Genomic DNA, 16071 nt, shown 5'->3' on the forward strand with positions numbered 1-16071 from the left:
TCGAATAATCTGACCTCAAAAAACACTTATCGCTCAGCACTAGAATAGTCTGATCTGGACTGGAGTGGCTCAAGATTAATTGGACGGCGAGGTGCGAGGGATGAGGAGGATATGTATGGGCATGTGCACAAGTAAATTCATGAACGCACACTCACATATGAAGACACACACAACCTCCTTTGGTGGGGAAACCTGCCTAGCCACTCGATAACCCAGCCTGATGTATATCGACCTTCCCATTGTGTTCTCGTCAGGGGATCAATGTCCTGTACCTTGGCTTGAGTACTGTAGTCAGTGGAGGCTGCTGAGGGGAGTTTGGCTCATAATAATGTCTGGAACGGAGCAAATGGAATGGCAAACAAATCAAATCAAATGTTATTTGCCACATGCGCCGAATACAACAGGTGTAGACCTTACAGTGAAATGCTGACACCGCCTGGTATAGAGGTCCTGGAAGGCAGGAAGCTTGGCCCCAGTGATGTACTGGGCCGTACGCACTACCCTCTGTAGTGCCTTGCGGTCGGAGGCCGAGCAGTTGCCATACCAGGCGGTGATGCAACCAGTCAGGATGCTCGGAAACCATGTGTTTGATGTATTTGATACCATTCCCTCCCCTACCCTGGAGTCAGTGGAGGCTGCTGAGGGGAGTCAAGGGGTCTGATACCATTCCACCTATTCCGCTCCAGCCATTACCAGAAGCCCGTCCTCCCCAATTAAGGTGCCACCAAACTCCTGTGCTGTAGACAAGCCCTCAGCACTTCACCCAGCCACCTTATCTCAAAGACTGAAGCTTCAAATGATTCCTACAGACACCACTCTCTGTGCAACAAGGTTAAATTGGAACTGTGATCTTGTATAGTTGGATAAGCCCAACATAGCCCAACTATGAACAGTTTGCACATACAAAGTAGCTTACAGTGTCATTGATTATCAAATCTACTAATGAAGCGTTTGCATTCTCTGAACACTTGGAATCACATGGCCTCAACACAATTCACGTGTGTGTGTGCATTTAAGTGTGTATGTGTGCGGGTGTGCCTTCGTGTGGAGCATCCCTTCCGTCGCCAAGGAGGATGGAAATGAGGTTGGAGAGACACCGTCCAAATCCCCGGAAATCTGATTGCGAGGGCTTGGAAAAGCAGCGGGAATAGGCCTTTTGGAAGGATATTTCCCGTCGCTTAATCCGCTCTCCATCTCCCCAATGTGGGATTAGGCAAGAATTCTGAGATCCGGGACGAATAAGTAGCCAGACTCTCAGGGCTCACACGACTGCCGTTTACCCAACCTGTCGCCATGTTTCTGTTTCAAATTGACCACACACACAGAGGAGTGCTAAGACAATTCCAAGCAATGAGCTTTGTTGTACAATAGTTATGTTAGTCCCTTGTGTTGTTAATTGCTTAATTTAATTTTCTAATTGCCTTAAACTAGGGTTGTCAATCTCATTCCATGGTGGGCCTAGTGTCTGCTGGTTTTTGTTTTTTCCTTTCAATAAAGAAAACCAGGTCAGGGGAGTTCCTTACTAATCAGTGACATGAATTAATCAATCAAGTACAAAGGATGAGCGAAAGCCTGCAGACACTCGGCCCTCCGTGGAATTAGTTTGACACGTGCCTTAGACAAAAAAGGGTCATGGGTCTACATCCACAGACAGCATATTTGACGACAGCACATTAACATAAGTATTCAGAACCTTGACTCAGTACTTAGTTGAAGCACCTTTGGCAGCGATTACAACCAAGTCTTTTTCTGTGTGACGCTACAAGCTTGGCACACCTGTATTTGGGGAGTTTCTCACATTCATATCTGCAGATCCTCTCAAGCTCTGTCAGGTTGCCTCCAGACGTGAAACTTGGCATTCAGGCCAAAGAGTTCAATCTTGGTTTCATCAGACCAGACAATCTTCTGTCTTTAGGTGCCTTTTGGCTGAGGAGTGGCTTCCGTCTGGCCACTCTACCATAAAGGCCTTTTTTTATTTTTATTTAAGGCCTGATTGGTGGAGTGCTGAAGAAATGGTTGTCCTTCTGGAAGGTTCTCCCATCTCTACAGAGGAACTCTAGAGCTCTGTCAGAGTGACCATCAGGTTCTTGGTCACCTCCCTGACCAAGGCCCTCCTCCCCTGATTGCTCAGTTTGGCCGGTCAGCCAGCTCTAGGAAGAGTCTTGGTGGTTCCAAACTTCTTCCATTTAACAATGATGGAGGCCACTGTGTTCTTGAGAACCTTCAATGCTGCAGAAATGTTTTGGTACCCTTCCCCAGATCTGTGCCTCGACACAATCCTGTCTCGGAGCTCTACGGACAATTCCTTCGACCTCATGGCTTGGTTTTTGCTCTGACGTGCACTGTCAACTGTGGGACCTTATATAGACAGGTGTGTGCCTTTCCAAATCATGTCCAATCAATAGAATTGACCACAGGTGGACTCCAATCAAGTTGTAGAAACATCTCAAGGATGAACAATGGAAACAGGATACACCTGAGCTCAATTTCGAATTTCTGAATACTTATGTAAATAAGGTATCTGTTTTTTTATTATTAATACATTTGCAAAAATGTCTAAAAACCCATTTTCGCTTTGTCATTATGGGGTATTGTGTGTAGTCAATTTTAGAATAAGGTAACAAAATGTGGAAAAAGTCAAGGGGTCTGAATACTTACCGAAGGCCCTGTCTCTAGTGAATAAGTGAAAAGGACATTCAAAGATAACTTGTGAGTCATGACATAATTGCAGTATGATCTACCATCTGGCAGATTAGCCTTAGCCAGCAGGCTAGCGGGCATCCACCAAATAAATAGGCCCTTTTCTTCTATAAACACAACCATTTACTATTTTAGTTAGCTGGTCCTCGACTGCCATCAACAAGTGCCCTCTAAATACGACCAAGTAAAAACCTTCTATATTTTCTTTGATGTCCTTGATAGTGGGTGAATGACCATTTTTCCTTCCTTAATGGCTTAATGGGTTTGTGGGTAGCTGCTACCGCAAAAGCTGCTGAGCCACAGCCCGCCCCCCGTTGAGAACCTGATCCCATGTGCACCCTGCACTCCTTCTTCGCAAGACTCCCCTCGTGGGGACCATATGAGTGCGGCCCCCTGGCGAGGGTGTGCCTGTGTGGCTGGAGAACATACGCACATGCAGTGGTGTAAAGTACTTAAGTAAAAATACTTTAAAGTACTACTTAAGTAGTTATTTGAGGTATCTGTCCTTTACTATTTATATTTTTGCCAACTTTTACTTTTACTTCACTACATTCCTAAAGCAAATAATGTACTTTTTACTACATACATTTTCCCTGACACCCAAAAGTACTCGTTACATTTTGACAGGAAAATGGTCCAATTCACACACTGATCAAGAGAACATCCCTTGTCATCCCTACTGCCTCTGATCTGGCAGACAAATTAAACACAAATGCTTCGTTTGTAAATTATGTCTGAGTGTTGGAGTGTGCCCCTGGCTATTCGTCAATAAAAAAAACACAAAAATGATGCAGTCTGCCTTGCTTAATATAAGGAATTTGAAATGATTTATACTTTTACTTTTGATACTTAAGTACATTTGAGCAATTCCATTTACTTTTGATACTTAAGTATATTTAAAACCAAATACTTTTAGACTCATGTAGTATTTCACTTGAGTCATTTTCTATTAAGGTATCTTTACTTTTACTCAAGTATGACAATTGAGTACTTTTTCCACCACTGCGCACATGGAACCCTTACACACCATGTCAGACACACATAAAATAGAAACTAATAGTACAGAAAGTGAAGTAGAGAGGATTTTAACATACCTGTGAACGGAGAGTCCAGTCCAAGATTCATGAAAAAGAAAAAGAGAATATTCCAAATTAGTCAAGAGAAAGAATTCCATTATACTATATAGACATTCACATGAAAACAAAGATTTAACTGGCAGAACTTTAAACAACCGTGTACTGTTTATTCTTGTGCATTCACATTTCCATCCATTGGTCACATCGCTGGTTGAAAAACACACTAACACTGATCAGGGAGTAAACCACATTGCTGTAGCTGGTACAACTGGCTAGGCTGCTTTTCAGAGACTGTTTTTAGTGGAAATACTTGGGGCACAACAGATACAGTGTAATGTATGGTATGTGCTGTACACATTGAACTGACACCTATTACAGATACACAAAGCAGTTTGATCAGCAAAATGTTGGAGACAGAGGACAGCCTTGACACCTTCCCATTTCTAAACATGCAAAAGAAGAAAGTTACCCCTAATTACTGATACAGGGTCAGATACGTTTTCGTTTAGGTTAAGATTGGGGGGTAGGATTATCTGATCCTAGATCAGTGGTTATGGGCAACATCTACAAAGTCAAGCCATTTCTGACCCTGTCCCTTTAAACAGCCCCCAATTAATGAAAAGGCTACTCAAATGGCTCCCATTACGGAGTGCAACTGCTCAATGTCAGCTATAAATGACCCTCCAACAGAAAATGCATTATGCTAATGAGCCATGTCCAACCCTAATGGTGGCCCCAGCCCCAGCGCTTGAAGTGTCAGAAGAGTGACAAAAGAGACACACACACAAGCACGCTCACGTGTACACACACATACCCACTCGTGGCTATAGGGAATGAGAACAGCCCCTGGACAAGCATAGCAGTTAGCCACAGTCTACCATCCCCCCCTCCAGCCACAGTCTACTATCCCTCCCTCCAGCCACAGTCTACCATCCCCCCTCCAGCCACAGTCTACCATCCCCCCTCCAGCCACAGTCTACCATCCCCCCCTCCAGCCACAGTCTACCATCCCTCCCTCCAGCCACAGTCTACCATCCCTCCCTCCAGCCACAGTCTACTATCCCTCCCTCCAGCCACAGTCTACTATCCCCCCATCCAGCCACAGTCTACCATCCCTCCCTCCAGCCACAGTCTACCATCCCCCCCTCCAGCCACAGTCTACCATCCCCCCCTCCAGCCACAGTCTACCATCCCTCCCTCCAGCCACAGTCTACCATCCCCCCCTCCAGCCACAGTCTACCATCCCTCCCTCCAGCCACAGTCTACCATCCCTCCCTCCAGCCACAGTCTATTATCCCCCCTCCAGCCACAGTCTACCATCCCCCCCTCCAGCCACAGTCTACCATCCCCCCCTCCAGCCACAGTCTACCATCCCCCCCTCCAGCCACAGTCTACCATCCCCCCCCTCCAGCCACAGTCTACTATCCCTCCCTCCAGCCACAGTCTACCATCCCACCCTCCAGCCACAGTCTACTACCCCTCCCTCCAGCCACAGTCTACCATCCCCCCCTCCAGCCACAGTCTACCATCCCTCCCTCCAGCCACAGTCTACCATCCCTCCCTCCAGCCACAGTCTACTATCCCTCCCTCCAGCCACAGTCTACCATCCCTCCCTCCAGCCACAGTCTACCATCCCTCCCTCCAGCCACAGTCTACCATCCCTCCCTCCAGCCACAGTCTACTATCCCTCCCTCCAGCCACAATCTAGCATCACTCGCTCTCACTGGCCTCTCTAAACAATCTCCCACCCATAGCTCCTCTGATCCAGAAACTTCTGAACTATAAATCTTGCACTATATTCTCTCCCTCAAGTTTCTTTCAACCATCTTCTTTTGCTCTCCTATCCCTTATTTTCTCGCTCTCACCCTCCATCTTTTCTTTGGCTGAGCATCACTGCCACGCTGTAGCCAGCCACAACCAGCTCTAACTGTACCCTCTGGTCATTCCAAACTACTGTACAGTGTTTCTCTCAGACCACTCTCTCCATCCAGCTTCTTTTAATGATCAAGCACTAAACTCACAGGAACAAAAACTATTTTGCACAGCACTTTTTCTCAAGTCACTTTAAGTGGTAGAATGTGTTGCTCTGGATATACGCTTTATTATTCTGTATCATAGGCTATACTGTATATACTGTGACTGTATGTTACTCTGTTTTCTCAACCGAAACCCCAACTTGTCATAAATATTTACACCTAACATGCATTTTCTCTATCTGGTTTCTGATCTGACAAAAGTTTTACAGCAAATGTTAGTTTGAAATGTAGTCAATTAGCTAATTCAGGAGATTTTCGCTTTGAACTGGAGTTGCCGCTTGCTGTTGCTCTCCCTCGAGGCTGTTAAGACCAAAATATAAAAACATTGACTCGCTTGCATGTGCGTGCCTGTTTCAATGAGGTTGTTTCTGCACTCCTGCCTCTCTGAAGATAAACAGACACATTAAAAATGCAATTAATAGTGACGTGCTCATGTTACGACCCCTGTTAAAAAAGGAGAGAGAGAGAGAGAGAGAGAGAGAGAGAGAGAGAGAGAGAGAGAGAGAGAGAGAGAGAGAGAGAGACAGAGAGAGACAGAGACAGAGACAGAGACAGAGACAGAGACAGAGACAGAGAGAGAGAGAGAGAGAGAGAGAGAGAGAGAGAGAGAGAGAGAGAGAGAGAGAGAGAGAGAGAGAGAGAGAGAGAGAGAGAGAGAGAGAGAGAGAGAGAGAGAGAGAGGGGGGGATGGAGGGATGAGGGTTGGAATAAAAGACCTGCGCTCTACCCCGGCTGACACGGCTCATTTGAATATCAAAACATGACGTAAAACGGTCATTAAAAGTCAATTAGGGAGGGGGGCGGGGTGGGGGCAGAGACAGAGAAAGGGGTATGGAGGGCAGAGAGGGAGGCAGAGAGGCAAAAGATGATCATATGATACGATGACAAAGAGAGAAGAAGAGAGGAATGTAGAAAGAGTGAGAGAAGTGAAAGAGAGTGGGGTAGAACAGTGAGGAAGAGATAGATGGACAGGGTGGCGACTGCAATCAACATTGAGACTCCTACTACACAGGCCAGGGACTCAAAATCAATACAATTACGAGTTCAAATGACAAAAACCTTTATCATCAAATCAACCCTAACCGATACACAGCCATGGGGCATTCTTCAGAACCTCAGCTCAGACTGTCACATGATCTTCATAGGATGGTGTGTGGAGGTGTGTGTGGGTCCACACGGGTCCTCTATGTGGTCCCTGAATGCCATATTCAAATAGTCCCATTATGTAGTTGGCCCCCCATGATCCAAAGCTAGTCATCCCACGGCCATTGATCCAGTTTTACTTATTCATGCAGGCATAATGAGGGCTGAATCTGAATTCTCACTGTGTGTGCGTGTGTGTTTATGTGTAGGTCTGTGTGAGAGAGAGAGGGAGAGTAAATGAGAGAATTTGAGCGAGTGTGAGAGTGTGACAGAGAGAGAGAGAATGCAGGTGTGTGTGTATGACAAAGCCTGTGTGTGTCCACACAAGCAACTTGTATCTGTATTTATGAATGTTGGTCTGAATACAGAAGCTTCATTATGGAGGCCACTGGGGAGAATGGCTCAGAAATGCATATCACGACAGCGCCGGGCACCGCGGGAGACCGACGTGTGGATTTTAAAACGCCAGAGAGAAGCTTTTCCTGACAGGCAGGCAAGTAGGCAGCAATCACCCAAACATACACAGGCTCACTAGTGCATACATGCACACACGCAGTCACACACACACACACACACACGTTTCCTAAGCTGCCAGCTTGGTGGCACGGGCCAAAGAAGGCAGTTAACCCCCCGCATTAATAATTGACAGTCATCTTAATACAAAAACATCACAGTGCCTGGCAGCCCACAGGCCACATGAAAGGAATGCACACTGCGCTTAACTAGTATTTTAGCGATGTAGTTTTGTGTTTGAAGCACGTCCCACAACAGAGTGGCTCCACTTAAAACTCGGAAACACAGGGGATGCAGGCTTTTTTAAATAATTTTTTAATTTTTAGTAATTTAGCAGACGCTCTTATCCAGAGCGACTTACAGTTAGTGAGTGCATAAATTTTTCATACTGGCCCCCCGTGGGAATCGAACCCACAACCCTGGCGTTGCAAACGCCATGCTCTACCAACTGAGCTACACGGGGCTCGAGTCAAGTCCATTGATAACAGACGAGTGTGCTGTCAGTTTTGGTGCCCCACCCTACCATTTCTGGGCCTTGAACTGACAGTGTCAACCACAGTGGGTAAATACATCCAGAAATATACAACAGACAAGAGGAAGGACGATAACCGCTCCAGAAATAGTGTCCTTTTTAATGTTCTTACTGAGGAATGTGTAGCTAACACCCACTGTGAATGCTGACAAAGGGCTGGTCGACGAAACTGGAGAAAACCCTACAAACAAACGAGCAGCCGAGCAGTATGTTTGTTGTTTGCTATCTGCGTTTTGTTTGTTCTTTACCCTGGTCCTCAGGAACACGAGAGAGGGGGTTGCTGGGTATCTGGGCGGCCATTATCTCACCTAGCGGCTGGAGGGGAGATTAATTGGGGGTGGCATGGTGGTTCCCACTCCTTACCCCCCTTGCCTGTTTACAAGGCTGTCCCTGGGAGCCTGCAAAAAAATACAAAAAAATAATCGACAGTCCTCACAATGATCCCCTATAAAGAAGAAAAGAGGGTACTGATTCTGCTGAAGGATATGTTTAGGGTGCTTGGTAGGGAGCCTCGGCAGCAAGCTTTTGATTGCTCTCTTGTGTTCAAAGCACAGCAACTTTTGCCAGCTTAGCTATCTCTTTTTTTAGTTTTTATTTTGAAGTGTTGTTTCTTAAGTGCTTTTTAAACGTTTATGAAGCAGCCCGTGAGGGAAGGCTAAATGCGCCTCTGCGTCGTCTCATCGTAGCGGGAGACTTTGGAAGATTTTAGTCACAGCTGCAGAGGCCAGGCTAGGATGGACAGCCATATTTGGTTAGTTTTGTCTGTTTCACACGCAGAGACCGTTGGAGGAGGGATGAGGGAGGGGGGAGGGAGGAGGTAGCTGACCCAACGGCTAGGGGTTGTTATGTTCTCAGACTCATTCCCAGAACAGTCCAGCAATTAAAATATTTGTATTTCTTTATTCCCCTGAGGCGATTGGGCTGTAGCCTAGTTTTTGTTGGGCACTGTGTGTGTGTGCGTTCATATGCATTCGTGCGAGCGTAACCACACCACACTCATATTCTTCCCCTGCACACACAGACCACACACTTTCACCTGTCCTCACTGCTCTGCCATCCTACAGACAGTAGGCAAGAGCAAAGTCATTTTGTTCCCACCATTCCATAAAACCATAACAAACAACTGCACTTCCTCGTAGAGCTGGGTCTATAAACCGAAAATGATCGACAACGACCAAACCGACCACTTATCGTGGACAGTTTGCTGACATCGTTCATTACGATAAATGACCTATAGGGTTCTACTAGAGAAATGTGAAGTTTGAAATGAAATAAGTTTGCCAATATGGGTGATTGTTAATGGGATAATGGATAGCTACAACATTCAAAGTAGTAGTAGTTTAAAGGTTAATTTTTAAAAATATAACTATGGTGCACATTAATATTATAAACGTATCGTTCAATTGATCGTTTTCGTTATAACTCAGTCCACTTATCGTGATATAGATACATTAATTAACAGTGACCAACAACGACGCGTCTGTGTGCAACACCTGTTTTCTTAGCTGCCACCTACAATGTGTGTAATGCTATCACACACCAGAACCCTCCTCCCACCACCAATCACCAACCACCCCCTCAGCATTACACCACATGTCAGAGAAGAAAGTTGGTAGACTTTCAGAGAGTTAGTAGTTAAACAATAGAATAATTAAACATTGGTGGTGATATTAACAGTGTGACAGCCAGGTATTATTTTGATAGCCAAAGGCTACAGTATCTTCTATGGCTGGGTGATTTAAAGGCTATTGTCTTCACATAACGGTTGATGCAATATGCATATCATCCGTTTTCAGCACGATATTGGCACATTTTTGCAGGGGTGACGTGAACTAAACGCTGTTCTCACACACTGCAGCCAAAGCCACAAGTTCAATAGCTTCCAAATTAGAAGGTGTGTCATCTGGAGATTGTCCAATTGGAAAGCACATTTATGTATTGATAACATATTTCATGGGCATATGATATGCTCATTAATTTTGTCATATAATGCTCTGAAACTTCATCATCACTTTATTTTTAAGTATGAATTTTTTTCAATACCAGCCAGCCTTACAACGATTCTCAGTTATGCCTTTTAGATTATAATGATGAATAAGATTATATTGACAGGATGGAGCTGATCCTAGATCAACACTCTTGCTCAGAGATGCTTTTTGAAGAAGTGTCCTAGTTTTTTTAAAATTCTCTAATCTCTACCATAGTGCAGACAAGAACACAGTGTCTGGAATCCATCTATGCAACAACAGTGACGACTGCCTCAGGATTCCTGCGTTGTATCGACTATCATGATCATATTACAGACAGCGTGCCATGAGGGTTCTCTCTGACATCCTTGAGCACATCCTTGTTGAGATGTCTGATGCGATGCATGTGACTGCAATGTAAGCGCATGTGTATGTGAAGCTACTATCTATTCCAAGTATATACATACAGTACAGTGAATGTGTGCATTCACATGTTAGTTTGTGTGAGGGATGAGAGAGAGGAGAGAGACCAGAGAGAGGAGAGAGACCAGAGAGAGGAGAGAGACCAGAGAGAGACTAGAGAGAGGAGAGAGACCAGAGAGAGGAGAGAGACTAGAGAGAGGAGAGAGACTAGAGAGAGGGGAGAGACCAGAGAGAGGAGAGAGACCAGAGAGAGGAGACCAGAGAGAGACCAGAGAGAGGAGAGAGACCAGAGAGAGACCAGAGAGAGGAGAGAGACCAGAGAGAGACCAAAGAGAGGAGAGAGACCAGAGAGAGGCAAGAGAACAGAGAGAGGCGAGAGACCAGAGAGAGACGAGAGACCAGCGAGAGGAGAGAGGCCAGCAAGAGGAGAGAGGCCAGCGAGAGGAGTGAGACCAGAGAGAGGAGAGAGACCAGAGAGAGGCGAGAGACCAGAGAGAGGCGAGAGACCAGAGAGAGGCGAGAGACCAGAGAGAGGCGAGAGACCAGAGAGAGACCAGAGAGAGGAGAAAAACCAGAGAGAGGAGAGAGACCAGAGAGAGGAGAGAGACCAGAGAGACCAGAGAGAGGAGAGAGACCAGAGAGAGGAGAGAGACCAGAGAGAGGAGAGAGACCAGAGAGAGGAGAGAGACCAGAGAGAGGAGAGAGACCAGAGAGAGGCGAGAGACCAGAGAGAGACCAGAGAGAGGAGAGAGTCCAGAGAGAGGCGAGAGACCAGAGAGAGGCGAGAGACCAGAGAGAGGCGAGAGACCAGAGAGAGGCGAGAGACCAGAGAGAGGCGAGAGACCAGAGAGAGGCGAGAGACCAGAGAGAGGCGAGAGAGCAGAGAGAGACCAGAGAGAGGAGAAAAACCAGAGAGAGGAGAGAGACCAGAGAGAGGAGAGAGACCAGAGAGAGGAGAAAAACCAGAGAGAGGAGAGAGACCAGAGAGAGGAGAGAGACCAGAGAGAGGAGAGAGAGGAGAGAGACCAGAGAGAGGAGAGAGACCAGAGAGAGGAGAAAAACCAGAGAGAGGCGAAAAACCAGAGAGAGGAGAGAGACCAGAGAGAGGAGAGAGACCAGAGAGAGGAGAGAGACCAGAGAGAGGCGAGAGACCAGAGAGAGGCGAGAGACCAGAGAGAGGCGAGAGACCAGACAGAGGCGAGAGACCAGAGACCAGAGAGAATCCAAGATGGCAAAGCAGTGCGGTCGTGTTTTCTGTAGTGTCCTTTATGTAAATAGCCTGTTTTTTGTTTTTTTGTCTTTTTCGTATATATTTTCCAATCTCACTTTCCATCCTTTAACTAAATATACTTTCCTGCAACCCGCCTCACCCAATGTGGAACGGATTCTGTTGTTTCTCCATACATTTTTATCCAGAACCTCTGGCTGAAATTAGCCAGCTAACTAGCTACTTGCTATTAGCCACCTTTTAGCTGTCTTCACCATTGTCCGTGGCCGTGGCCTGCACTTCCTACCAGCCAGCTCTAGCCTGGACAATTGTCGGCCAGTCTGCACATCGCGCTATCGAGCCAGAGCATATCGGATTTTCTGCCGGAACAACTGGACCTTAACACCGGATCATCGCTAGCCAGCTAACTAGCTACTTGCTATTAGCCACCGTTTAGCGGTCTTCACCATTGTCCGTGGCCGTGGCCTGCACTACATACCAGCCAGCCAGCTCTAGCCTGGACTATTATTCGGCCAGTCTGCACTATCTGCACAGCGCATTAATCGACCCTGAACATGTCGTTTTTTCTGCCGGAATCACTGAACCATTACCCCAGCCCGCTAGCACACGCTAGCCGTGGCCTCTTGCTAGCTAGTGCTGTAGCAGCCCCCGAACTACCTCCGAACTCTCCTATTGCTGTTCACTGGACCTTATGATAACTCAGCTATACAGCTGATGCCTGCTGGACGGTTCCATTTTACGGTACCGCATCCTGTTTATGTTTAGCCTCAGCCCAAACTTTGTCGCCATTACCAGCTGTTGTCTTAGCTCTCTCGAATTACACCTGTGATTGCTTTATGCCTCTCTCCCATGTCAATATGCCTTGCTTATTGCTGTTTCGCTTATTTCTTATTGTACTATTTCACTGTAGATCCCCCAGCCCAGCTAAACCTGCCTTAGATAGCTCTTTTGTCCCACCCCCCATACACGCGGAGACCGACTCAATCGGTGCCTCCTGTGATGCTATCTCCTTCATCGTTACCCAACGCTTAGGTTTACCTCCACTGTACTCCTATCCTTCCATATCCTTTTCTGTAACATAATGGCATGAATCTATTCTACAACGCCCGGAAACCTGCCCCTTTTTTTCTCTGTACCCAACGCACTAGAAGACCAGTACTTAAAGCCTTTAGCCATATCCTTATTCTACTCCTCCTCTGTTCCTCTGGTGATGTAGAGGTTAACCCAGGCCCTGTAGCCCCCAGTATCACTCCTACTCCCCAGGCGTTATCATTTGTTGACTTCTGTAATCGTAAAAGCCTTGGTTTCTTGCACGTTAATATCCGAAGCCTCCTTCCTAAGTTTGAGTTATTCACTGCGCTAGCACACTCCGCCAACCCTGATGTTCAAGCAGTGTCTGAATCCTGGCTTAGGAAGGCCACCAAAAACTCTGAAATGTCCATCCCCAACTACAACATTTTCCGTCTCGATAGAACTGCCAAAGGGGGTGGGGTTGCAATCTACTGTAGAGATAGCCTGCAGAGCTCTATCGTACTATCCAGGTCTGTGCCCAAACAGTTTGAGCTTCTACTGCTAAAAATCCACCTTTCCAGAAATAGGTCGCTCACTGTTGCCGCTTGCTACAGAACCCCCTCAGCACGAGCTGTGCCCTGGACACCATATGTGAACTGATTGCCCCCCATCTATCCTCAGAGTTGGTACTGCTTGGTGACCTAAACTGGGATATGCTTAACACCCCGGCCAACCTACAATCTAAACTAGATGCCCTCAATCTCACACAAATTATCAACGAACCTACCAGGTACAACCCTAAATCTGTAAACATGGGCACCCTCATAGATATCATCCTGACAAATGTACCCTCTAAATACACCTCCGCTGTCTTCAACCAGAATCTCAGCGATCACTGCCTTATTGCCTGCGTCCGTAATGGGTCCGCGATCAAACGACCACCCCTCATCACTGTCAAACGCTCCCTAAAACACTTTAGCGAGCAGGCCTTTCTAATTGACCTGGCCCGGGTATCCTGGATGGATATTGACCTCATTCCGTCAGTAGAGGATGCCTGGATGTTCTTTAAAAGTACTTTCCTCTCAATCTTCAATAAGCATGCCCCATTCAAAAAATTCAGAACTAAGAACAGATATAGCCCCTGGTTCTCCTCAGACTTGACTGCCCTTGACCAGCACAAAAACATCCTGTGGCGTACTGCATTAGCATCGAACAGCCCCCGCGATATTCAACTTTTTAGGGAAGTCAGGAACCAATATACACAATCAGTTAGGAAAGCAAAGGCTAGCTTTTTCAAACCGAAATTTGCATCCTGTAGCACTAACTCCAAAAAGTTTTGGGACTCTGTAAAGTCCATGGAAAATAAGAGCACCTCCTCCCAACTGCCCACTGCACTGAGGCTAGGAAACACTGTCACCACCGATAAATCTACAATAATCGAGAATTTCAACAAGCATTTTGCTACGGCTGGCCATGCTTTCCACCTGGCTACCACTACCCCGGCCACCAGCTCTGCACCCTCCGCTGCAACTTGCCCATGCCCCCCCGCTTCTCCTTCACACAAATTCAGACAGCTGATGTTCTGAAAGAGCTAAAAAATCTGGACCCCTACAAATCAGCTGGGCTAGACAATCTGGACCCTTTCTTTCTAAAATTAGAAATTGTCGCAACCCCTATTACTAGCCTGTTCAACCTCTCTTTCGTAACGTCTGAGATCCCCAGAGATTGGAAAGCTGCCGCGGTCATCCCCCTCTTCAAAGGGGGTGACACTCTAGATCCTAACTGTTATAGACCTATATACATCCTGCCCTGCCTTTCGAAAGTATTTGAAAGCCAAGTTAACAAACAGATCACCGACCATTTCGAATCCCACCGTACCTTCTCCGCTATGCAACCCGGTTCCCGAGCTGGTCATGGGTGCACCTCAGCCACGCTGAAGGTCCTAAACGATATTATAAACGTGATCGATAAAAGACAGTACTGCGCAGCCGTCTTCATCGACCTGGCCAAGGCTTTCGACTCTGTCAACCACCGCATTCTTATTGGCAGACTAAATAGCCTTGGTTTCTCTAATGACTGCCTCGCCTGGTTCACCAACTACTTCTCAGATAGAGTTCAATGTGTCAAATCGGAGGGCCTGTTGTCTGGACCTCTGGCCGTCTCTATGGGCGTGCCACAGGGTTCAATTCTCGGGCCGACTCTATTCACTGTGTATATCAATGATGTCGCTCTTGCTGCTGGTGACGCTCGGATCCACCTCTATGCGGACGACACCATTTTGTATACATCTGGCCCTTCATTGGACACTGTGTTAACAAACCTCCAAACGAGCTTCAATGCCATACAACACTCCTTCCGTAGCCTCCAATTGCTCTTAAACACTAGTAAAACTAAATGCATGCTCTTCAACCGAACGCTGCTTGCACCCGCCCACCCGACTAGAATCACTACTCTCGGCGGGTCTGACCTAGAGTATGTGGACAACTTCAAATACCTAGGTGTCTGGTTAGACTGTAAACTCTCCTTCCAGACTCACATTAAGCATCTCCAATCAAAAGTTAGATCTAGAATCAGCTTCCTATTTTGCAACAAAGCCTCCTTCACTCATGCTGCCAAAGATGCCCTCGTAAAACTGACTATCCTACCAATCCTTGACTTCGGCGATGTAATTTACAAAATAGCCTCCAACACCCTACTCAGCAAATTGGATGTAGTCTATCACAGTGCCATCCGTTTTGTCACCAAAGCCCCATATACTACCCACCATTGTGACCTGTACGCTCTTGTTGGCTGGCCCCCACTACATATTCGTCGCCAAACCCACTGGCTCCAGGTCATCTATAAATCACTGCTAGGCAAATCCCTGTCTTATCTTAGCTCACTGGTCACCATAGCAACACCCACCCGTAGTCTGCGCTCCAGCAGGTATCTCTCACTGGTCATCCCCAAAGCCAACACCTCCTTTGGCCGCCATTCCTTCCAGTTCTCTGCTGCCAATGACTGGAACGAACTGCAAAAATCTCTGAAGCTGGAGACTCTTATCTCCCTCACTAACTTTAAGCGTCAGTTGTCAGAGCAGCTTACCGATCACTGCACCTGTACACAGCCTTTCTGAAATTAGCCCACCCAACTACCTCATCCCCATATTGTTATTTATTTTGCTAATTTGCACCCCAGTATCTCTATTTGCACATCATCTTTTGCACATCTATCATTCCAGTATTATATGAAATTTTAACTATTTTGCACTATGGCCTATTTATTACCTTACCTCCATAACTTACTACATTCGCACACACTGTATATATATTTTCTGTTGTATTTTTGACTTTATGTTTTGTTTACCCCATATGTAACTCTGTGTTGTTGTTTTTAATCGCACTGCTTTGCTTTATCTTGGCCAGGTCGCAGTTGTAAATGAGAACTTGTTCTCAACTGGCTT

At 46.5% G+C, this 16071-nt stretch overlaps 1 protein-coding gene across 3 annotated transcripts in view; it reads right to left on the minus strand.

Annotated features, from left to right (window-relative positions):
• The window catches only part of LOC121586502 (semaphorin-6D), a 133081-nt gene that overhangs the window by 83381 nt on the left and 33629 nt on the right, over positions 1 to 16071 (minus strand). The window lies entirely within an intron of this gene.

Source organism: Coregonus clupeaformis, chromosome 17, assembly GCF_020615455.1.
Source record: "Coregonus clupeaformis isolate EN_2021a chromosome 17, ASM2061545v1, whole genome shotgun sequence".
Lineage (NCBI taxonomy): Eukaryota > Metazoa > Chordata > Actinopteri > Salmoniformes > Salmonidae > Coregonus > Coregonus clupeaformis.